Source organism: Podarcis melisellensis (genome assembly GCF_964234715.1).
Source record: "Podarcis melisellensis genome assembly, chromosome: 2".
NCBI lineage: Eukaryota > Metazoa > Chordata > Lepidosauria > Squamata > Lacertidae > Podarcis > Podarcis melisellensis.
The window spans coordinates 4593143-4618737 of NC_138529.1; the positions used below are offsets into that span (position 1 = coordinate 4593143).

The window sequence follows — 25595 nt, forward strand, 5'->3', positions numbered from 1 at the left end:
TGATGCTTTGGAAGTGAGGTGGTGGGGATTAACCCTTTCTTTGGTGCTTTCTGCAACTTTACAAAGCCGTTTTACAGGAGATAAACCTGTAATTAGGCAATATGCCAGATGGGCATTTTATGCTAAAATATTTCTTGCTAGTTTGGATACATGAATTGAGAGCTTTATGCTGCCATTATGCTGCACCAAAATGAACTGTTGTTAGAATTGAGCATTATTGTATTAATTACTAAACTTGAATATGCTAGGAGTTTGGTCAATTATTTGTTCCTGTAATAAACCTTATTGTTATGAAACATTGTTAGAAGCAACACTACTGTGAATGTAGTGGTTCCTAACCAGGAGGCGTCACATCCACACAGACTGGGCCCTGTATTCATCGGGTTGAATTCTGTGCTCAGCTTATCACTGTGGTATCTGTATCTCTTGTGTTGACTTGCCTTCTACAAAAACAAATAAAACTGAACTCGGGGAGAAATACTCCATTTAGGTGGCCCCTGGTTCATGAATGCATCTGATGAATTACACTTTGTATTTTTAAAATTCCTGCTTTTAACAGCCTTTTATGGGCAATTCTAAAGTTTGTTTTATTTTGTGTAAACCTCTGAGAAGTTTTGTACGTTACAAACCAATAGTATATAATTCTTGTAAAAGGAAAGAAAATGGAACGCTCCCTAGGCCACAGAGGCACAAGCCACAGAGATATATTTTAAGTTTGTGAGGCAACACACGCTCTCTCTCGCGCTGTGTGTGTGTGTGTGGCTTCTTGGTGCAACATCCTGCTAACAAGTTTTCTGGAATTCCCCAACATAAATTTGCACATACGCTGCAAGCACATGCACCAGGACACACTTTCAAAGCACATTTGTGAGCTGGGATTTGAATCTATTAGCAGTGACCTTTTTAGGAATAACGTTTTATTGGGTTTTATAAACAAAGATCATAGGAATAATAAATGATATAAATAAATAGACCAAGTCTTCTCATGTGATTTGTAAATCACAAGAATAGCATAATAAATGTGCAGCAGTATCTACAACATAAGGTTCATCATTAGTGGTCAGCGTCTAAGTTCTTGGTTTCTGAAATGGTTTAAACAAAAATAATGGGGGAACAGGATAGAACAGTTAACAGATAACATTCAACATCACATAGCTAAATGCCTGATCAGGAGCTCTTGTGATTGTGCTTAGATTAAGTGTGCATAATGTCGTTTTTATTTTACTCTACCAATGAAATAATATAAAGTGTTCGCACATTGATAAACGGGAGGGGGAGCGTTCAAAGAGAAGAAAATATTTTCTGCTTGAATTTAAATTTAGACTAACCAGATTGAGCCAAATGCTGGTGGCGATGGGCTGCTCGTTTTCTGGAATACTGGCAATATGTTACGAAATTAAACTGGAGTAAAGTCACCCTTCTGGATCTGTCCACGTGTCAACTGTAGTTTATTTGTTAATAGCAGTGGCCCTTTTTCAAAAAGGCAGGGCGGCGAATTACAAATCTGGAACGAGACCCCAGCGAGCCTGGCACTGGCAGCTCCCAAACTTACAGTATTTACCGAGCCAGCATGTGCTCGGAAGCGTGCGCAGGATCGCCCCTCGTTTCCAAGGCGCCTTTTTCCCGGGCACCTTTGACGCGGACGGGCTCCCCGGCGCCCCCGCAGCCTCTTTCCCGCCCGCTAGGAAGCCACCTGGGCGCACCTGCGCGGCCCCTCGCCTGGCTCCGCCGCCGCCACCCCGGACCCGGCAGCGCCATCCCGCCCGCCCCGCGGCGCCTCTTGCCAAGTCGTGCCCACCTGCTTGAAGCCACCGGGGTCCCTTCGCTCGCTGCGCTCCTCGCCCGCCTCCAAAGAGTCGCTTCCCTCGAGCCCTCGAGTTTTGAAATCCACCTGCTTTTAATCCCAACTTTCGATCTTCGAAGGGAGGCGATGCCGCCGATCCCAGAAGCTGGGGCTGGATTTCCTACTTCGGACGCGGCGCTTTGGGGCGGGGCGCGATCTGGCGGGCGTCAGAGCCCGGAATCGCAAAGCGAAAGGAGAGCGAGCGAGAAGCACCCCGGGATCCAGGAAGCAGGACGGGCCGGGGCGTCGGCGGGGCCTCCTCTCCGCGCGCGCGTGGCCCCCTTTCCTGGCAAATGTCCGGCAGCCCGCCAGACAAGCGCTTCCCAAATCCCTTTGGCTCGCGCGCCGGAGAAGCCCCGCGTTTATGGGGCGTGGGGCTTTTGCATATTTCTGCTGCGCTACTTAAAGTCGCCTCCAGACCCTCGTGGCAAAAGATGATGGCTAAACTTAGGAATTACTGTGAACAGATGGAAAATATTTCTATTAAAAATATTTCTTCCCTGTTCAGGGAAGTTTTTAAATATTTAACACTGTATTGTTTTTAACACTTGATTGGGAGCCGCCCAGAGTGGCTGGGGAAACTCAGCCAGATGGGCGGGGTATAAATAATAATTATTATTATTATTATTATTATTATTATTATTATTATTATTATTATTATTATTAGATGACTTGTCCTTTATATGCAGATCCAAAGTGGCGCTTTAGTCTAAAGTCCCTGTTTGTACATGAAAGCAGGTTCTCCCTGAAGGAAAGAGGCTGCGTTGAGTAACAGCAACGCCTTCATGACACCCAAAGGGGCCTTTTGGCTCTGGATGGGTTTGGAAGAAGGCACTGGGTAAAATGGCCGCACATTGTAAGGGGGATTCGGAGGTCTAAACTGAAACTCAGAGTAGCCCTGATGGTGTCCCTGTTATCAGTTATCTCACAGTATATGGTCACTGTTTGTATTTGCAGCTGTTTAAGCTTATTTTAAACTGATTGCATGGATTTGTCATGACCTTTGGCTAGTATAATAAATTTATTAATGATTACAATGCTATTAACATAGCAAAGGTGGGGCATGTGAAGATCTGCATGAGGAACAAGGGGCTAATAAAGATCTACATCAGGATCTGCTGCCCCTGTGGATCCTGCCACCCGAGGAGCTCACCTCACCTTGCCTCATGAGAGGCCAGCCCTGCTAGCCCCTTCCTGCCAAAGGAGCCCAGGAGGCCAAACACACCGAGAACAATATCATCAAAACATTTGAATAGCCTTTCGGAATGCCGAGGAACCTTCTGGAATGCTGGGGACAGAATTGTTGCTCCTTTTTGCCACTTGCCTTTTTGTGCGCTCCAAGCCTTCACTTAGAGCCTCCCCTTGGGAAAAGGAAAAGGGGGGGAATGCGGTGGGTTCTGCAATTGCCAGGCGGGCCTGGTTCAGGACCCTGGCGGCCCAGATCTGGCACACGGACCGTAGTTTGAGCCCCCCTGCCCTAGACTCGCAAGTAGCAGGGACTGTACTTTTTAATGGTAGCACCACAACTGAGGAATTCCTGCTCCTAATTATTATTATTATTTATTTGTACCCCACCCATCTGGCTGGGCTTCCCAGCCACTCTGGGCGGCTCCCAGACGGATATTAAAACATAATACAGCATTAAACATCAAAAACTTCCCTAAACAGGGCTGCCTTCAGATCTCTTTTAAAAATAAGATAGTTGCTTATTGCCTTGACATCTGATAGGAGGGCGTTCCAAGGGAGATCAGTGTGGCAATGAGGGTCCATTTAACCATTATTCTAGCAGCCCTTTAATGGATGGTTTTACTGTTGTTTAAATTGCCTCCTTTTTTCTTTTCTTTTTTGTTGCTGCTAATTACAGTGGTACCTTGGGTTACAAACACCTCGGGTTACAAACACTTTGGGTTTCAGACTCTGCTAACCCGGAAGTAGTACCTCGGGTTAAGAACTTTACCTCAGGATGAGAACATAAATTGCGCCGTGGCGGCAGCGGGAGGCCCCATTAGCTAAAGTGGTACCTCAGGTTAAGAACGGACCTCCGGAATGAATTAAGTTCGTAACCAGAGGTACCACTGTAATTGTGTACAATGAAGTGTAATTGTTTCTTATTATTGCAAACTTTGACTGTTATAAACTTTGTGTATTAAAAAAACACACAAAACACCAGTAATCAATGAAGCACAGAACTTCCCTGAAAACATTGTTAAAACTCTTTTGTGGGGGGGGGGGGAGTTGAGGCCTCCATTTATAAAGAAAAAACATTGTTATATAAACCAAAAAAAACCCATGCAAACCTGCAAAAACTGCAACATCACACAATAACCTACACCACAATGTTGCCTTGAAGTTTCACTAAGCAGAGGGAAATTTCTTGTTGTATTTCACAACTACTCATCCGGTTTCAAATTCATAACATATTTACTCGTTTCCATGCTATCATTTGGGGCCCCCAATTTTATATTTAAGGAGGCTCATGTGTACAGTGGGAAGGGGTGAGGCAGGGATGGGTGGTGAAAACTTGATGCAAAACAGCCAACATTTAAATAGAGACCCTTCTGTGCTATTCTGGATACTGTATCTAAAAGAAGCTGAATGTTGAAAGATTTAGCATAGATAAAATAAAGTACTTCTTCAGTGCAGAGTTAATCTATGGAACTCACTGCCACAGGAGAATCAGGCAAATTTATGGAGGATAAGGCTGTCAATGGCTGTGTTCTCCCTCCAATATCGGAGACAGTGTGCCTCTGAATACCAGATGCTGGGAACTGCAGACTGGCCACTGTGAGAACAAGATGCTGGACTAGATGGGCCACTAGCCTGATCCAGGAGGCTCACCTTATATTCTTATTTATTTGTATTAAATACTATACAGCATACAATAGACTACTTAAAAAATAAGTGTCTATGAATGTGTCTTATGGCAATGTCTTTGCAGCCGTTGGCCAGAAAAGAGGTAATTTGGGTAGAATATGGCCTTCACATACCTAACCTCATTTATCTGTTCAGGCATTAGGGACTGGCTTTTTAAAAATATAAAGTTGAACATTCAGAGAAGAGGCACAGAATATCCATGAATGGCACAGCCCGCCCCAAGCATGCATACCCCCCCCCCCAAAAAAATCTGGGCTTCACAAACCAAGTGAGAATTACATGATTTATTATATCCTTGTTTTTTTAACAATATTGGGGAGGGATGAGAGCCTAGGTCAAAAGCTTTGCTTGTGGGAGGTGCCCCAAATCCTGGAGAGCAGCCATGGGACAGAATAAGTAGCAATACTGGATTACATGAAGTTGTCTGACTCAGAATAAGGCAGCTTCAAAAATAAGTCATGCCGGACCACTCTGATTTCTTTTTTTGATGGAATTACAAACTTGGTGGATCAGGGAAATGCTGTGGACAAAGTGTATCTTGATTTCATGATATTGATGCACCAAACACTCAGGCAGAGCCATGTCCCATATTTTTTCTAACCCTCCCTTCTCATGGTAAACTCCAAAGTTTCCAGTGTTGGCCAAGCATGCTGCTACAGGTGATAAGTGCCACTGGAGAACTGTTACAAAATTCGAGAAGTACAAACGGTTGGATTTGATTTGCAAATGGTTTTGCAAACTGTTAATTAGGTAAGCTTGCCTTTAAATGCAGACTGAATCAAATTTCTACCCCATCCCTATCCCTGATCCAGTCCGAGTGACAGTGACTCTCCAGATCCAAGACAGAAGTACTTTCTCTTGTTTGCTCCCTGAGCCTTTTTACTGCGCATGTCGTGGGGCTGAAGCTGCTCACCAAGGCAGACTCAAAGTTGCCTTTTAAAATATAATTTATTAATGTAAATGATAAGAATCAAGAAAAAAAACAGAAGCACAATATACATGTTGAAAAATAACCACCTCCAAAGTCAACAAGATCAAATACTGCAACTGCACTCAAACAAATGAAAGAAATTATATATATATATATATATATATTTGCTTTCGTAGATTTTCACGGGTACAGGAATGCAGGTTTTGGTGTCCTCGGGTGTCTTCCCGTGTAAAAGTTGGGGTGTCTAGGCGACGTTTCGACGAGGTCTCACTCGTCATCTTCAGGCTGGTGCTTTCGGCTTCTTGTTACTGGAACAGAGCAGGATCTCAGTGTTTGAGTTCCTATAAATACTGTTGAGGGGGTGTGGTGTATAGCCTCCAATGTTCTGGGCAGAGAGGAAGTTCCCAGGCTAGTGTGCCTTTTCTTCTTTTGTTCCTTAATTACTTGAGGGATATCTTGAGTGATTTCTTGAGTGATATCCTGAGTACCACTTAGGTGGGTCATTAGGTGTGGATTAGTTGCTAAAGTCTTTGTGTCTTGACCTCTTGAACTTTGTGAAGAGTTTTTCTGAGAAGATGGCTGTACTGCATTTAGTTGTGCTCTGGCTTGGCTTCGTGTATAGGGGCGAGCTGTGGTTTTGTGGCCTGTGTCAGCCAGATCTTGACAACTGAGTTACAGAATCTCTCAAATGTGTTAATTGCCAATGGATACCAGCAAAACAGGGTTACGAAGCTAATCCAAAAAGAAACACCCCCCAAAAACCAAGACACAGAAGAAAACAATGGCATGGCCCTCCTTCCTTATATCAAGGGCACTACAGATAAAATTAGCAAAATCCTCCATAAACACAATATCAAAACAGCCTTTTGCACCAACCAAAAAATAGCCAATATCCTCAGAAACCCCAAGGATAAAATCCAGTTGGAAAACCAAGGGGTCTATGAAATACCCTGCAAAGTCTGCCCAGCCACGTACATTGGACAAACAAACAGACGAATAAATGCACGTATCGCAGAACACAAGAATGCCGTCAAAAAAGAAGAAAAAACTTCCTCTCTTTTCCAACACATGAAAGAAACAGGACACGAAATTAATTTTGCAGATTCCAAATTGCTCTTTAACATGGAACATCACCACAAGAGAATAATCATGGAAGCCATCGAGATAGAGAAACACCCTCACAACATGAACAAGCGTGACGACACATCCCGCTTGCCAGACATCTGGAAATTAGCCCTCCCCACAAAAACTGACACCAGATCCAGAGGCACACAGAACGCCATCACCAATCAACCACACCAGACCCAAACCCAGACCCTCTCCACAGATAAATTACAGACACCATCCAGTAGCCAAACCATGGTGGCACCTCCGGATGCTGCACCCCCCTGCAATCCCTACACAGATCTGGCTGACACAGGCCACAAAACCACAGCTCGCCCCTATACACGAAGCCAAGCCAGAGCACAACTAAGTGCAGTACAGCCATCTTCTCAGAAAAACTCTTCACAAAGTTCAAGAGGTCAAGACACAAAGACTTTAGCAACTAATCCACACCTAATGACCCACCTAAGTGGTACTCAGGATATCACTCAAGAAATCACTCAAGATATCCCTCAAGTAATTAAGGAACAAAAGAAGAAAAGGCACACTAGCCTGGGAACTTCCTCTCTGCCCAGAACATTGGAGGCTATACACCACACCCCCTCAACAGTATTTATAGGAACTCAAACACTGAGATCCTGCTCTGTTCCAGTAACAAGAAGCCGAAAGCACCAGCCTGAAGATGACGAGTGAGACCTCGTCGAAACGTCGCCTAGACACCCCAACTTTTACACGGGAAGACACCCGAGGACACCAAAACCTGCATATATATATATATATATATATATATATATATATATATATATATATATATATTTCCTGTTTTTCTTCAGATCATGGACCAGAGAACACTTGTATAACTGCTAAACATTCCTTAAACCTACAACACTGTACAAGAAATTGAGGAACCATCTTAAATTTACCATTCTAAACCTCAGGCAAGTTGTTAGTTTCAATAAATCAACTTGTATGCCAACTTGTATTCATTAATCAGTACTTTGAAAAAATTATATTTCATCTCCAACTTTGTGCACCCAATATTCTTGCTGAAACTACAATTACATTAAATATTGTTTCAGTCTGTATTTGAATTTAAAAATTTAGAGGAAAAATGTTAGTTTATAATTGCTCTTTTAACATGGGCTGAGTATAAAAGAGATATCAAAATAAAATTGATATCTCTTTGCCACACTCAACATAATCTGAATATATAAGGGCTAACAAAATTATATGGATGTTTTGCCAGTCATTAAACTGGAGTAGCCAATGTGGTACCTTCCAGATGTTATGAACTGACTGTTATCTATCTGTCTCGGGAGGCCTTCAAAGGTAAAGTCAAACTATCCAAGAGTTATAGTGCCTGTGGCTGTAGAGACCAATACAGAAGAGACATGTTTTGTTACAGCTGGGGCAGATGAAGGTGTCCAGCTGAGCTGTTGCATGTGTACCATGGTGTTTTTTCTGTCTGCACTCCTCCCAGTTGTCTTTCCTCCTCTGCTCATTGCAGTGGATACAAGACCTGATTGTCTCCAGGTGCTGCAGTTGTCTGCAAGGGATTCCCACATGGGGTTCATGTTGCCAGCCTTCATGTCATGTTTGCAGACACCTTTGATGTACAAAATTGATCTGCCAACAGGCCTTGTGAATCCTGCCATTTTCCATTCTGTGGGTGTGACCAAGCCAGTGTAGACATCCCTGAGACAGGAGTGTGAACATGCTGTGGGCTTGGGACAGCACATCTTTGCTTGGGACTCTGTCCTGCTGTGTGATGCCCAAAATCTTCCTGAGGCATCGTTTCCGGCAGGCGTTATCAATACAATTTTAATAGAACAAAACAATCCCCTCCTCATCTCATAGAGAAGATAAGGGGAGTCTAAAGTACAATGTAAAAAAACTAAAACGAAGTAAAAATTAATCTGTCAGTTTTTTAATGTTTTATTATGTTTTTATATATGTTGGAAGCTGCCCAGAGTGGTTGGGGCAACCCAGTGAGATGTGTGGGGTATAAATAGTAAAATTACCATTATGGAATGGGACGTCCCTATTTTCAGCAGAGAAATGTTGGAGAATATGCCGCCATCCTTCTCCAAATCACTCCCCCTTAAAACGTATTCAGAATGCCTGTCAGGATTCTATATATGTGTTTACATGTAACCAGCAAATTAATTAATTAATGCAAATGATGGATGATCATTATCCCTGTGTGATGCAACAACTGCTGCCTGGGATTGCTGGAGCTGACAATTAAGTTCAATTAAGGACTATTAAGGTCCCTGAGTTCATCACTTTTTGTTCAATCTGCTTTTTGAACAGTTGCACACTTGCTGGCAAGCAGTAGAATTCACCCTATAGACATCTCTGTAATCCTCAGTGCCTCACGCCTATACCCTCAGGATGCTCAATGCAAGAACTGCGTCTTAGGATGCTAACGATCAGGGGTGGGTCTTCTCATAAGGCTAGACTACAACTCCCATCTTTACTGGCCATTGGCTACACAGGCTGGGATGATGGGCTATAGTACTACACCTATCTGGACAGGAGAGGTGTCAGAATGACTGTGAGTCATTGTTTGTGTATCTGTGGCCGGGGAGAGGTGGAAAATATTGTCCACTTCATTTTGTATTTTCTTGTATAATTCTCCTAGGGGTAGATTTTTCAAAGGAATTCCCTAGATAGTTTCCTTTTAAGCAATGAGGAGAAAATTGGTTATTTGCTGATGAATGAATGCCTGTAAGGTTTCTAGGTTCACCTTTGCAGCTCAGCAAAGGCAGGATTTCTTTGCACAAAATGGAGTGCTGATTTTATTTGGCACTGTTGCACTGGAGTTACATTCACATAGATAACTTATGATTTAGAGCAGTTTATCTTCGGGCGTCATAGGACTTTCAGTATTTTGTGGGAGTGATTCAAGTGCACACTGGGAAAATTAGGTTTGAGCCAAACAAACAGAGCTGGAAGAGGGAAGACACAACTCAGACCTCCTACACTTCAGAGCATCACAGAGCTGGAGCAGAGGCAGATTTAGGGAGGCGCAACCGGTTTGGTTGCCCTGAGTGCAGAGCCTCGGAGGCACCATAGAGGCCCCGCAACTGTGAGGTAGACCGGAAGGCAAGAGACAGAGGGGCACCAAATTTTGGCATCACACAGAGAGCTGATGAAATGTGAGATCCCATCATGGTCCGCCAACGGCCATAGAACTCATCCACACTTCCCCTTGTCCTGTGCCTAGAAAGCATAGGTCTGGGTCCATGCAGTTTCCCCTGTCCTCCTCCTTTCCCAGGGGAAACCCAAACTTTGGTGCTAAATGGGAGCAAATGTTACTCTGGGGAAAAAATTGCTGTGCTCCAACTGAGTGCTAAAAAATGATTTTCCCTGGGGAAAGCAGATGATCCCAGAGGCATAAGGCACGCAGGCTCAACCTGCATGATACATATAAAGCAGTCTCAAAAATAAGGAGGAGGCTGCAAAGAACCACATCGAGAGCAATGTGTTTTATACACTTCCAGATGACACGTGATTTCTATTCACCACCCCTTGCTACGCTCCTGCTAATTTTCCTATTCATTACATGTTTTCCAATTTCCTCTTTTATCTGTCTACAAAACAATTCAAGATCAATCACAATTGCCATGCTTAGCCGATTCTCATTTCATGCATAAAATGGCCACCAGAGATTCTAAGAGATTATCCTTTTCAGAGTTCCAGAACGATCATTCACTACCTAAAAAGGCTAGTTCTGTACTGTAAAAGGTGGGCAGACACAGGCCTTTTTGGTTTAGGTAGGTCATAGACTCTAAAGAAAATGGAAATTATACTGTTTTATGACATTATTATTATTATTATTATTATTATTATTATTATTATTATTTCCATCAGCTAGAGGGTGAGTTGCGGATAGACTTCACTGCGCTCCCATGGCTGTAGAAGCGGAGCTGAGAATTGTGTTGTATCTGGCTATCCTTCCTATTATAGTTCTGAGATGTCAGATGTTAGCTGTCACCAACTATTGTTTTTTAACCACTTTCATTCTTTTGATGTTTTCTGCATCTGTAGATCAAATGTATATTCTTCTGTGCTGATTTTAGCTTTGTGTTAACACTATTCAGTTGGCATGTGTCCTGCTTGGAAGTCACTAACATTGCCTAGGCGAGGTTTCCGGTTTCCAGTAATCCTCTCCCTTCAGCACAGTTTCCAGGAAACCCCTTATGTTAAAGGGAAAATGGAAGAATAGCACTCGAGGTTATTGCTCAAGCTCATCGTGGCTTTGTGTGGGGATGTGCAGGAATGGAGGGGGATGAAGTGGGAGTGTGGAGTAAGAGAAAGCAGCAGGGGCAGGGCAGGGGAGCGAGAAGAGCCCTGCAATGCGAAAACTGCAAACTCACATTCTCATTGCAAAATCTAGAGAAAGAAAAACAAGCCCTCACTGTGCCTGTCGCTGTGGGTTTTCAATAACGTGGGTCTGATACCACCTCTTCATTTAGCTGCACATGCCATTCTTTTCACATATTTGTTTACCATCCCCACTGAAACTGGAAGGGCAGCTGGTGCAGGTAATAATTTTGCATAAGATTCATAGTTCATAACATGCAGGGCTGCCGGTCCCAGGCAATGAATTCTGGTCAGGAAAAGGAACGACTCAAGGGCACATCCACAAAGGCCACCTTCCTGAATTCCTCATTCAGTGTTTTGTTGCTAAGCTTGGGAACACCGGCATCCACACATACCGCTGCACAATGAGTGATGGTGTGAAGTGGGTATTGCTGATCATCAAGTTCTGTAGTCAGATATCTCCATCTGCTGTTAAGCTGCAGTGACAGAGCTGAAACTGTATGAAGTTTGGGTGAGGATGAGATAAAGGAGTAGCAAAGGAATGCACCAGATCTTCTGCCCAAACCTTGTGCATTTGTTTTTTAATTATTCTATTTATTTCTGAAAGGTCTTTCCCCCTATCTAAAATATAAATCAGGCAGGTTTTTCTTTACAAAAGAAGAAGAAGAAGAAGAAGAAGAAGAAGAAGAAGAAGAAGAAGAAGAAGAAGAAGAAGAAGAAGAAACATAGGTCTCAAAAATCCAAAACCTGTATGTTCAAGAGCAGAGAAGGAAAAAAGTGATGGGGAGGAGTTAGCAAAAAAGACGGGGCTTGGGTGCATGAAAGTCCTTCTGAGGGGCATAATTTGTCTGCACTCACAGTAAACAGATACCTGTGTGCATGCCCAGCCCACAATGGATCTCACGTTTCTGGGAGTCGGGGAGAGTGTGGAATTCTTGACTTAGGTGAGGGGACAACAACACACATTACATCCCATCAAGCCCCGCCCACTAATGTGGATGAGGAACAGCATTTAATTGAAGGCACTCTTTTCACGTGTGTCTGAAAATACACAACAGCACACATGGAAAAACTAGGTCTGTGTGACCCACAGGTGCATTAGCAATCTGGTGTGTACATAGCCTCAGAGCCACTCCCACATACCAATGCTGGCCTCCAAGGCAGCTTACAAAGTTTTATAAAACAGGTCTAAATATGCAATTTAAAAAATCTTGAAACAAAAACGAGATTCAAGGGACAAAGCTGACTGAAAATATTATATTTTAATTTATAAGTTTCTGCGAGTAAAATTTTTGAATGCTAAAGTCTGGACATTGGTTTAATTTCCAAAGAAGGGTGTCACACATAGATATGATTTAAGCTGCTTTTCTGCATTTTCGCTACTCTTACTTCAACAAGGGACTTAACAATAGGTGAAGTTTAATGAGCAATAGCCAGTAAAATTCAGGAGAGGTCCTGTTTCAAATGTGTTTGTTACCAAAAATTTATTTCCACACCTTTCTGGAGTGTAATTCTAACCCAGTTTCCCATAGTTATGAACAAAAAATAAATTTGCCTTCCCTGAGCGCTGAATGAAGTAAACAGCCAGAACTCACACAAATGCACAGGCTTCAGCCAGAACTCACACAAATGCACAGGAGACAGGAATGCTTACTCCATGCGTTCATTTCAGCACTCTCTCCTAATCCCAGATGCTCTCTTTCTTGAGATGTGGAGATTTCAGAAGGCATGGAATTGGCGACCTGGGGTGAGTTAGGACCCAAATTACCTCAAGGAGTTAAGAGTGCATGCAACAATCAATCAAGATCTTTGACTCTTACTTTGGATCTTGTGGTGCCTCTTCAACCTCATACTCAAATTGTTGTTTCTTTCTCCTTTTTCTAATTTGTCCTATCTCAGAGTTTGGTATTATTTTGGGTTGCCATATTTTGAAAAGTGTAAGTGAAACTTTTGGCAAACTTGTTGAGCTTTTTTGGCAAAATCACAAGGAAATTGGACATTTTCTGAGCTTTTTCTGAGGAAAATTGGCAAAAATGGCACTGCCGACATGGGCTGCCATATGTCTGGACATTTAGCCAATTTCCGCCTGGACACTGTTTGCGGCTGCAGTATTCCAATCCTAGTATTATTTCTCAGAAGCATAGATCAAATCTTGAGTGTGTTCATCTCACCTGCAACCCATATGGTAATTCTAGGTGACTTGCAAATGGCTTGTAGCTGAATTTAAATCTGAACCATTTTGTAGCAGCTCGCTTGCTAGATATTCTACAAACTTCAGGAAAAGTCCATTGCTAGCACTGTACAACATCTTCCATTGTACTATAGAATGCCAAGTTTTGCACGCCAAAAACTCTGGCCAAAACAACCAAGTGTTCCAAGATTTGTCATCAGTATTGTTCTTCTGATGCAACAAAACATGTATGTCCCCAACTGCATACCCTCCAACATTTCTCAAATGAAAATAGGGACATCCTATTCAACAACAACAACGTTATTTATACACTGCCTCTCTGACTGGGTTGCCCCAGTCACTCTGGGCTGCTTCCAACATGTATAAAAACCTAACAAAACATTAAACATTAAAAAACTTCCCTATACACAGATGACTTCTAAAGGTTGTATAGTTACATATCTCCTTGGCTCAGGGGCAAGGTTGTCTTGGTTGTCATCCCATGTCCTCCAAGATTTCTCTGATGAAAATAGGGACGTCCCATTCCATAGTGATAGTTTTACTATTTATACCCCACACATCTTACTGGGTTGACCCAGCGAACCTGGGCTGCTTCCAACATTAAAAAAACCATAACAGAGCATTAAACATTAAAAAACTTCCCTAGGCAGGATTGTCATACCCTCCAACATTTCTCTGATGACAACAGGGGCTTCCTAAGGAGAAGCGGGACATTCTGGGACCAAATCAGAAACTAGGATGGCTTCTTTAAATCTGGGAATGTCCCTGGAAAATAGGGATATTTGAAGGGTCTGGTCTTTACAGCCACAGCAGGTGCTGTAACCTTCCAACAGCAAAAATAAAAACTCACCTCTTTTGAGGTTGAATATATTAACCACTAAGGGCACATTTTTCACCACTTACTGGTCTTCTCTTATAATGTAGAGGAGAAAACACTCAGCTACTTGAGTCTTTGGAGAAATCATGTGATACAACCTGCTGTGATCCATGTTGTTGCAAATTATCACTTCAATAGTCCAGTTAGAAGGGTCACTGTAATTTAAGTCAGACACAATACCATCTTCTCTCACTTTTCTGGACCACCACTTTTTCCCTCTCTGTGTTTGTGAAAGGAACTGTCTGTGGTACTTCAACGGGCTCTGCGGCCTGTGCTGGAAGGAAGGAAGGAAGGAAGGAGGGAAGGGAGGGAGGGAGGGAGGAGTCCCTGCTGACCTGATCAGTGGTCAGCACAAAAGTGAATATTCTCACGCCACAATCAACTGAAGAACATCAGGAAACAGTCACTGCTGAAGCCCTCCCATTAACCTTCCTTAAGACACAGAAAACTGAACTTTTAAGGATGAATATGTTTCATATTTCTGACAGATGAGCAGCTCCAAGTTACTGTGGAGACTGCAACTTTCATAGATGCCCATCAATATATTTGACATGGCTTCTATATGAAAGCTTGTTTCTGAACCTCACTATCCATATACAGTATGCTCCAATATTTAGCAGCATGGCACTAGAGGAAAAAGTTAGCAGCTTCTCTGTTTTGTCAATGTATCTGAGAAATCACATCATGAATGTAGTACAAAGCTGGATTTTTATTGTTCTGCTATTATTTATGAGCATGAACATGTGGACTCATTCATGCAATCTGTCCTCTTAGGGATACAACTTCCCACTCGTCATCCGTGACGTAGTATGCTTTCTTAATTCTCTGTAAATGTGGTCATACTAAATTTAAATATTTCTCCCACATAGAACCTCATCTGACGCATCAACTGAGGAGGTTGGCATTGGGTGGGAAGTGCTTGGAGACACATATGAGGAGGCGGAAGAAACTCAGCCACATCAGTAAGCAGAAGCGGAGGGGGCAGGTGAGTGAATGCTAGTTTCTTTCTCATCTAAAGGCCTACGTCATTAATTGCACCATGAAATGCCTCATCTGCTGATGCACAGAACTGATGCGTCACGGTGAATGTACACAAATAACTGGCTGCAGCACAAATTCATTTAACAAACCTAATCTCCACAATTCTGACTGTGTACTCAAATGCAAGTGTGTACACTTTTGAAGCAAGGTCTCCACAAGGCTTTTGGCTTGAAGTCAATTTGATTCCCTCTTTCATTTTCCTTTCTCCTCCTGTGATGAGGCTGCACTTTAATTGTTTTAATGTTTTAATGTTGTATTTTAATCTTGTTTTTAAGGTGTATTCATTCAAATCGTTTTTATTATTGGTTGTTAGCCGCCTCGAGCCCGGCCTTGGCTGGGGAGGGCGGGGTATAAATAATTTTTTTTATTATAATTTTATTATTAAAACATTGTTTGCTGTTTTTTGTCCAGCAATGATTTTGGATTTGCCTCCTGGAAAGCCAATATTTATTTTTAAGCTCTCTCTCTCTCTCTGTGTGCGTGCATGCGTACACGCACACACACACACACAGACAAAAAAAAAAGCTCTATGTTTGTACTTTGTGGTGGGTGTGCATTTAAAAATGTATTCCATAAGTTAATGTTCAGATAATTTTTTAAAATGTTTTTTAAAGGATCGGCACATACTAATGTACACACTACTGCTTACAGTTCGAAAGCCCGTCAAAGTGCAAGTAGATAAATAGGTACCACTCCAGCAGGAAGGTAAACGGCGTTTCCGTGCGCTGCTCTGGTTCGCCAGAAGTGGCTTAGTCATGCTAGCCACATGACCCGGAAGCTGTACACCAGCTCCCTCGGCCAATAAACTGAGATGAGCGCTGCAACCCCAGAGTCGGCCACGACTGGATCTAATGGTCAGGGGTCCCTTTACCTTTACCTTTACTGCTTACATCAATATGCAGCTGGTTTCTGAGCTTTTACCTTTTAATCTGGGAGAAAGAGTAGACCTTCCTTGCATAAGAGCATAAGAAGAATGTTTGGCCACAAAACCCATCCCCTGAGCAACATATGCATGTACAAACTTGGAGGAAGCTAACAAAAAATAATGTTGAAGTGCAATTTAGCAGAGCAGAATTTGCACACAGCCAGCCACACCCCACTTAAGGCTGCTATTGCCTGTGTGGCACCGGTTTACAAATGGCACTGGAGTTTCTGGGGCCCCTGGAGTAGACCAAAAGTTCCCCTAACTGCATGCAGCCGCTGTGTGGGACAGCAAGAATTGGTATGAGTTACCCTGTCCTTTAACCTAAGTTGGGAATGCTACTTCTTTTGTGTGCAGAATAACGTTTTTGCTTGATGTACCTACTGGGGTGCCCCTTTCACAATTGCTCTGGAATTAATAAGCGGCAATTCAAAAGACTTGTTACGCTTCACCAGAGACATATTTGTTGGTGATAAGCAAGTACATTTCCTTTTTCCGAACTTCTAGTTAATGCATGTGCTAGTTTAAACCACACAAGGGAATCTAGCCAGTATTTGCAAGTGATTACTTAAGTGATAAATAGGTAACGCTCCGGGGGGAAGGTAAACGGCATTTCCGTGCGCTGCTCTGGTTCGCCAGAAGCGGCTTAGTCATGCTGGCCACATGACCAGCTGTACGCCGGCTCCCTTAGCCAGTAAAGCGAGATGAGCGCTGCAACCCCAGAGTCGGCCATGACTGGACCTAATGGTCAGGGGTCCCTTTACCCTTTACCTTACTTCAGTCTAATTCACTGAAGCTGCATGATTTGCTAACCGTATTCTCCTTCTCTGCCTTTCTTCTACTGATGTTTTCCACACCATTATATAACCTCTATTTTTTCCAATATCTGGCATAGAAACTCCTACTGTAAATGATCCAGTGCTTCCAATGATCCAATACCAAAGGTTCATTTGAGTTATGAATTAGGTGTATTCCATTCACTAGGATCCTGGAGAATATACTGCTGTGTATGCTGAATTTTTAAACTTTTGAATTCCAAAAAAGGGTGTTAAAAAATGTAGCATGACAGGAATTCAAAATATATTTTGGTTTTACTAGTATAATTTAGTTTTGCTTGATAAATAAATACGTAAAAATATTGACATTTTACGTTTCGTTGAAATTTCATTAATTTTAAACTTGTTTTTAAAAATTATGAAAATGTGTGTTAAGTTGCATAAAAATGATGACAAATGATTGCCAAATACTTGCAGTTATATTATATATGGTTGAGTATAACAGATAAATCAAGAAGCAGACAAGGCTTGCTGAATATAAGTAGAGAAGTAAGCAGAATGCTTCAATGAAATAATTTCTCTGCTGGTGAAAATGAATAACAAATAGCTGATGCCTAAGATGGACCTGATGGAAGTTATGAACTGGTATTAGAAGAACAAAGTATGCATTCCACTTCTAATAAAAAGACAACTACAACACATTAGGAAGACATAGTGTTGCCGGGCACCACTGCTGCCTTCAGGAATGCTGGTTTCATCACTGAAGAAGACAAGAGACATGGTCACAATGAAGTCAAGCGGCTTGAAGAAAAAGCCATAAAATCCCTGGATCAGGAATTTGATGATTTTTTAAAATTAATTTAGATTTTCCGTCATACAGTTTAAAAGAAAAGGAGAAATAATACATAACAGAAAAGAAGCATTAAATCGTTATACATTGTCATTATACAATATCCAAAAAAACCCCGCCGTAAACAAAATAAGATAAACCCACCACCCTATTTAACTTCCCTCCACTGCTACTCATCTTCGCTAGAATCAATTTTACCCTTATCATTGCATTCTGATTGTTTTTACTTTCTCTCTCTCTATATATATATGTCATTGATAAATTATTTGTTTTGATGCATTTACATTCTTAGTATATGCATATTAGTGTTTCTTTTTTAGAGCAGTAATGGATGCTGTTAATTTAGCCAATTTTAAATATTCGTTTAATTTGAGAATCCATTCCTCCTTGGTAGGTAGTTCTTTAGGTTTCTATTTAGATGCTATTACTATCCTAGCTGTGGTGGTTGCATATAAGAAAATTCTTTTTTCCGATTTCAGTATTTCTTTTCTTAATAAGCCCAGTAGGTAAGCCTCTGGTCTTTTTTCATTAATGGGATTTTAAGCATTTTTTTTTCAACTCCTCATGTATTTCTCCCCAGAAGTACTTAATCAGAGTGCAGCTCCACCACATATGCATTGTTGTTCCAGCTTCCTTGTTTCATTTCTAACAAGGGTTGGATTTCAGTTTATAGATTTTTGCTAATTTGACTGGTCTTAAATACCATCTGTAGAACATTTGATGATCTTTGTCAGAAGGGTGACATTGACTACATCTACTTTGATGGCCTTGAAGATCCAGTTGACAATTCAGATCACCAGTTACCCAGTATCATCACAGAACAGCATCATTCTTGTGAAGTAAGATAGGTGGAAGATATCTCTACCACTTTATTCCAAAAAATGCTGAAAAAACAGTTATTGCTAATATTGTAATACTGTAGCTTTCATGAAGAAGAAGGGCATGACCTGCTGCAAATAAAACGTTTCAAATGTTTTGTAAAGTGCAACATGTAAATGTGACACTAGATGGCGATGGTGAGCTATGGCAAATTCAATATATTTTTTCAAAACATTTTTTAAAAAAGGATCTTCACAGCATTATTTTTTTAAATATATGTGTAGATTACACCCTTGTCTAACAGCAAGTGGACAGGTAGCGTTGGCAAGATGCAAGACACTGCTACAGAACTTGAAATTGAACCTTCATTCACCAGATTCTCAGTTGCAGAACTTCTTACTTCACTGAGTGACTGTGTCATAGAGGATCTGTTCACTGATTTCAAAGCATGGCAAAGGCAAAACCCTCAACCATTTAAGACTGAGAGTGTAATTCAGCATTTGTGTCTACTACCCTGTTGATTTAACATCAAAATAAAACACTCTTGGGTGGAAGGCCTATGCCATATCTTGTTTTAGCTGATGTGGTCTGGTCTGATGTGAACCTCCTTTGTATAGGAGTCAGCTCCTGGGGCTGAGGATCTTCGCCTTCCCCCAGTAAAATATTTGAGGGGCCTCCCCCCCCCCCGTTAATGGGCATTGCCATTCAAATGGTGTGTGTGTGCTTTGTCATGTGATCAGTTATGCAGGGCGGGCTTACCTCCCCCCCCAGCAATATTTTATTGAAGTTGGCACCCAGTTCCTTTGACATGTAAGCATACTACAATGGAAGTAAAGAAGTTCACTGATGAGCCCATGCACGTTCCACAGCTGTCCTGCCCTGCTCAGTCTATAGCGAGATGTGCGAAAAGTCACATAGGCAGAGGGCTGGGCGTAGACACACGAGAAACGTGAGGGCTACTTCAGAGTACAAGAAGCAAATCACTGGCTGCTGTCCAATAACGAATCAAAACAATACTTGATGAAACTTGTTGTTTCAATTTCTTATTAACTGATGTAATGATTGTCTAATGTTGTTTTATGATTACAAGGCAATGTATTCTTAGTAGGATATGTTTTACGTAGAGAAACTATTTAAAAAAAATAGTATTATGATTATCTGACATTTTCAGAAGGTAAAATTAAAATTATGTGGTTTTCCATAGATTTAGCAAGCTAAACGTTGTCCTGTAATAAAAATAGTAGATTTGAATTTCTCACACCCAAAAACATATTTCTAAGACCCTGGCTGAAGAAAATTTCAAAAATTAAAATTCACTCCCTACAATGACACACCTTAGAGCTATGTGTCTGTTCTATGCTGCTTCTGTTTCTGGCTCCCCTCCTGTGTCTCCTGACTCCTGTCCTCTGCCAAAAGTTATTGATCCATCCCCTCTACATTTTTTGAAGGCAAATGTTGACTTTGCCTTATTTTCAAATCTGCATGTTTTTTACTTGCAGAAAATAAGATATTTTTAAAAATGGTATGTATAAAACCTAATTTCATACACATATAACAAACATATAACAAACAGCATTATCAGTTATTAGGTATATTTATGTATACTTCAATTACTTTTACATTTATGAGCTAAATGTAAGATTATATAAAATCATGTATGCTAATATATAGGGTTGGGCTCTGTCTTGAAAATTTATGTTCCTCCTTGCAGATGAGCAAGTGGGATTTCGAGAAGGCTGTTTGACCATCGACCAATGTTTAGTTCTTCAACATCTAATAGAGAAGTACTCATCTAGCAATATTGCTTCTCTCTATGTGGCCTTCATTGACTTCAGAGCAGCCTTTGACTCTATCTCCAGAACAAAGTTATGGGAAAAACTGGAGACCTCCACAATAGATAGATGCTTGCTATACCTAATACGCAGGTTACATGAAGGGACCTCATTAAAAGTGTGTTGTACTTCTCAGGGCCACTTAACCAATGTAACAGAAATCGAGAAAGGAGTCAAACAAGGATGCATACTGACTCCATCCTTGTTCAATTGTTATATAAATGATATGATTCCTTATCTTCGCAATATAAATTTCCACCCTCCAAAACTAGCAGGAAATCATAATTCGGTGCTGCTATATACAGATGCTGCTGCAATCCTCTCTAGAACACTGATAGGCCTTAAAAGAGCCATGAAAACGCTAGCTGCATACTGTGAAGAGAGCCAACTGAACCTCAACTAACAGAAAACCAAAATCATGGTCTTTGCCAAGAGACCTAAATTACGTGTATGGTACATTGATAGTCATAAGATCGAGCAGGTTACCTGCTTTAAATACTTGGGTATAGCCCTTTGCTCTTCGGGAAGTAGAAAACCCCATGACGACTACATTGCAGGGAATGCTCAGAAAAGCGCTATCCTTAGGTACCTCAGACCCAAAGGTGGACACTACATACCAGCAGCCTCAAATTGCTTGAGGCCAAATTGATTGCACAACTGTTATATGGTGCCCAATTAGGCACCTTCGCCAACTGCGCTCCATTAGAATTGGTGCAATTCAAACTATTATGATCTGTCCTAAAGGTAAAAGGACCCCTGACTGTCCAGTCGCGGATGACTCTGGGGTTGTGGTGCTCATCTCACTTTACTGGCTAAGGGAGCCGGCGTACAGCTTCCAGGTCATGTGGCCAGCATGACTAAGCCACTTCTGGCGAACCAGAGCAGCGCATGGAAACACCGTTTACCTATTTATCTACTTGCACTTTGACGTGCTTTCGAACTGCTAGGTTGGCAGGAGCAGGGACCAAGCAACAGGAGCTCACCTTGTCACGGGGATTCGAACAGCCGACCTTCCGATCGGCAAGCCCTAGGCTCTGTGGTTTAGACTACAGTGCCACCCGCGTCCCTTATAAGATCTGTTCTTCAAGTACCTAAATATGTCTCCAATGCTACAATACACCTCGAAACTGGATTCATAAGAATCGAGGCCAGAGTGCGGCTCGCCACTCTTAATTATTGGCTGAGACTAGCCTCCCTTCCAAGCAGCCTTGCTTCCTTGACTATCAAAGACGATTTCCAATTGATATGGATACAAGCAGTGGATAATATAATAACAACTAGGATTCAATCCATAGAATGACAGGCAGACCTAGCCAGGTCCCCCAAAATTAAATTAGCGAAACTAGAAGATACTCGACTTTCCAAATGCCATACATAGCTAATTTGGAAATACCAAAACAACGAAGGGCTTCCACGTTGTCAGGCCCTCCCTTCAGCAATTCAGGAAGACCGCTATAGGAAGATACCATACAAGGAGAGGAAATGCCCGTGTGGCTCTGGGCAGCAGGAAACAACAGAGCGTGCCCTTTTTCACTGCCAGTATTACATAGACATTCGAGCTGGTTTATCCAGCCCATCCTATATAAGTTCCCTGGGCGTTCAGAACAACACTGCATCTCCCTATTACTATAGGACAAAAGCCCAGAAGTCACATATTTAGTCGCCAGATTTTGTGCTGCCATGATAGATATTTGTTGAAGGATGATCTATGCTACAAATCAGTCCTAAATAGGAGGCCCAAATTGTTAGATCCACACTTCTGAAGCCCCACCCCATACAGCTGTTCTTTTTTAACTGATCTCCTTTAAATTTTCCTTATCGGTTTTTATTCATCCATTATCTGTGCTTAAGCATCTGTATGTGTTTTAATCTACGTTTGGTTCTTGCTCCCAATTAATTTAATAATTATCTGCTTAGAGATACTGTTATGCTATTTATTTAGATGTTTTGCTTATGCTGATCTGTGACTGTAATAAAGTAAATTCATTCATTCATGTTCCAATTATTAACAAAAAAAAAATCAATGAATTTGGCTGCTGCACATCCTTCAATATCTCTTTTATAGTACATGTGTTAATAATGCTAAATCCCACGGATCATATATCTTTTCAATCTTGCAAATTAGCATCTGCCGTTCTAATCAATCATGGCTACAGCTCCAGGCTTGAATGCTGTTTCTAGCAATCCAAGATTCCTTCTCCATGGGCAAGTCATCTATTGCTCAACACGCAGAAAACCTGATATGACCCAATGCAGAAACCTAGATGTTTGTCTTGATATGGGATGGGAGTGATTTCCAGAAAGTTCTGATGTCAAAATGTTGTACTGTTTCAGTGGATTTCTAAAAAGATGAATGCAAATATATAAGGAGTGCATGGATGGTAACAGCTGTCTGGGCATGGAAGAGCCTTGCTCTATTTTGAAAAATCCAGTCATTTCCTTAAAAATAGAGACCCGGACAAATGTCGGTTCTCTTGGCCAGTAAAGCAAGATGAGTGCCGCAACCCCAGAGTCGTCCGCGACTGGACTCAACTGTCAGGGGTCTCTTTACCTTTACCTTTGTAGTCTTAGGTTGTGCATGGGGCTACCTGCTCAAGTTGCCTGCGGTGACATTTGCACTTGACATCTTCCAGGGATTCCACCCCCCCCCCAACCGGACATATGCCCAGAACAGAAGAAAAAAATTATATCCTTCAAAAGAAGACCTCCCGCTTGAAAACAGCTTTCCAAACACACACAAAATACAATCAATAAAAAGAGGTCAGCAAGAGCTTCCAGTGTACAATCCCAGACATCTCCGGGTCGGGCTGAGAGAGAGACTCCATGCAGAGGTGGGATTAGGGGAGGGTCACCGGTTCAGTTGCAGGGATGGAGGGCGAAAGGAAGGGGCACCGAATTTTGGTATCGCACAGCAAGCCGCTGAAATTTTAGACCCCAGGTCCCACCAGTGGTCTCTGCCTAGAACCCTGGAGAGCCACTGCCAGCCAGTGTAGACAATATGGAGCTAGATGGCCAGACCTAAGGTTGCTTCCCATGGGTAGCATTAAGTTAAAATACTTAGCGCTAAATTTGTTCACTGGCAAAAATGTTTTGTCATATTGCTGGTAACTTTGCTACACTATACACTGCACAATCTCTTGCAGGGACCGCCTCTCCTGGTATGTCCCACAGAGGAACTTACTGTCTTCAAATAAAAACATCTCGAAGGTCCCAGGCCTCAGAGAGGTTAGGCTGGCCTCAACCAGAGCCAGGGCTTTTTCGGCTGTGGCTCCGATCTGGTGGAACGCTCTGTCCCAAGAGACTGGGGCCCTGCGGGACTTGACATCTTTCCGCAGGGCCTGCAAGACAGAGCTGTTCCACCAGGCCTTTGGTCAGGGAACAGCCTGACTCCCTCCTTTAGCAATCTTCACAGAATCTCTAGCCCAATGGTTGCCATCAATTTGATTTGAATTAATTTTAGAATGAATGATTTTAGAATGTTGCAGTTACAGATAGGTAGCCGTGTTGGTCTGCCATTTTTCACCTTCCCACCCCTTGCTTCTTCCTGTAAGACCTATTGCAGTCGTTAAGAGTCGTCAACAGGCTCATCTCAGCTATCTGCCAATCACCATTCCCACCACCCTTCTGAGTAATACCCCTCCCCCACCTTCTCACTATATAGAAGGGTCTGGTGACTTCTGTTTCAGTGTATCTGAAGAAGTGTGCATGCACACGAAAGCTCATACCAAGAACTAACTTAGTTGGTCTTTAAGGTGCTACTGGAAAGAATTTTTTTGTTTAGAATGTTGTACTGTTTTATTGTTGTTAGCCGCCCTGAGCCCGGCTTTGGCTGGGGAGGGCGGGATATAAATAAAATTTATTATTATTATTATTATTATTATTATTATTATTATTATTATTATTATTATTTGCAATGGATTCCTCTGTTGCATAATATTAAAACCCGCCTTGTGCTTGTGGACAGACACAATTGGATGCAGCCCATTGCTACTAAAGCAAACTTACTGGGGTCAGAATGCTCATTTCCATTACAAATGCTTTCTTTCCCTTTTCTGTACTGCTTTAGCACGTGGCCTGCTCTTGCAGAAGGCAGGAAATAAACAATTTGCAGTTGCCTGACAATTGCAGGAGTTGCTCCTGGTTACCTAGACCAGTCTTCACGATCTCATATTTGGACTTGCCTAGGTGTGACATGGAGCATATCCTGCAGCTGCCAGACAACTTGGATTTGTTTACTTCCTTCCTTTGCAAAAGAGATTAGCTGCTGCCGCTGAGCCACAGGGGCATGATCAGCCCTCTGGATCTGAATGAAAGACCTGTCCAGTCCATCATCCAGCTCTTGCCGTAGCCAACCAGACGTCTATCGGAAGCCCGCAAGCAGGACTGGAGCTCATCAGGGCTCTTCCCCTTCAGGAACTCATATTCAGAGGCATATTGCCTCCAGCAGTGGGTTGGTGGGCATGGTCCTGCAATTGGTAGACTACCACAAACAATCCACAATGTGCTTCCTTCCCCCTCCAGTGGCAGACCTTGGCATTTCAAATTTCAGTGGCACCCTGTGTGATGCCAAACTGGTGCCGTCCGCCTCTCACCTTACCTTGGACACTTGGAATATAGCACCTCCATGTGCCCTGATTTTCCAGGGACAGTCATCCCTGCTTCTGATATGATCCCAGAATATTCCTATCTCACCTGCTGCTGCCAAGCTTGAGGAGGAACAAGAGCTGGCGCTTGTCCTGAGCGATGGAGGCTGTGGCTGCGGAAGCTCCAAGGGAGCACGCCATTGTTGCCCTATGGCTGCGGCTGCCATCCTCCTCCCTTGGGCAGCTCGTCGTGGCTGCTGGAGAGCGGGGGGGGGGGGGGCTGCGGCTGCTGAGGCCCTGAGTGATGCGCTGCTCCGAGTGGAGACAAAGGGCAGGGCTGCCCTGGGTGGGAAGGCAGGGGGAGCAGAGTGGAGTGAAAGGAGCCTTGATTTTTTAAAAAAATATGCTTTGTGCATCCATGTCTAATCTTACCCCTTACCTTTTGTAAGTGTAACAAAGAATAAAATAAAGTAAAATTGGGATTAAGGGGTTTTCTCAGGATGGTGGAGGATGTGTGCAGGGCCGTCTTAAGCATATCCAGCTCCGTGGTGCAAATATCCCTCCGGCGCCCCCCCTTCCCAGAGTTTTTGACCTTTTTTAGGGCTGGAGGAGGCGGGCAGCGG

General features: G+C 42.5%; 1 protein-coding gene and 2 long non-coding RNA genes across 4 annotated transcripts in view; 2 read left to right on the plus strand and 1 right to left on the minus strand.

The window, feature by feature from the left end:
• STAT6 (signal transducer and activator of transcription 6) overlaps nt 1–2011 on the minus strand; it is a 58831-nt gene extending 56820 nt beyond the window's left edge. The window contains exon 1 of the mRNA XM_081898123.1: nt 1799–2011. The gene's annotated coding sequence lies outside the window, so the exon portion shown is untranslated. The remainder of the gene's footprint in view (nt 1–1798) is intronic.
• Nucleotides 2012–2523: 512 nt separating this feature from the next.
• On the plus strand, nt 2524–7728 carry LOC309362607. 2 transcript variants are annotated; one of them, XR_014165033.1, is made up of 3 exons: nt 2524–4799; nt 4853–4985; nt 7586–7728. It is a non-coding gene; the product is annotated as an uncharacterized lncRNA (long non-coding RNA). The 2 variants fall into 2 exon arrangements; XR_014165034.1 differs by having other exon boundaries at nt 2524–3332.
• Nucleotides 7729–12701: 4973 nt separating this feature from the next.
• On the plus strand, nt 12702–21147 carry LOC309364065. The gene is made up of 3 exons (XR_014165712.1): nt 12702–12828; nt 15019–15134; nt 20269–21147. It is a non-coding gene; the product is annotated as an uncharacterized lncRNA (long non-coding RNA).
• Nucleotides 21148–25595: the final 4448 nt, after the last annotated feature.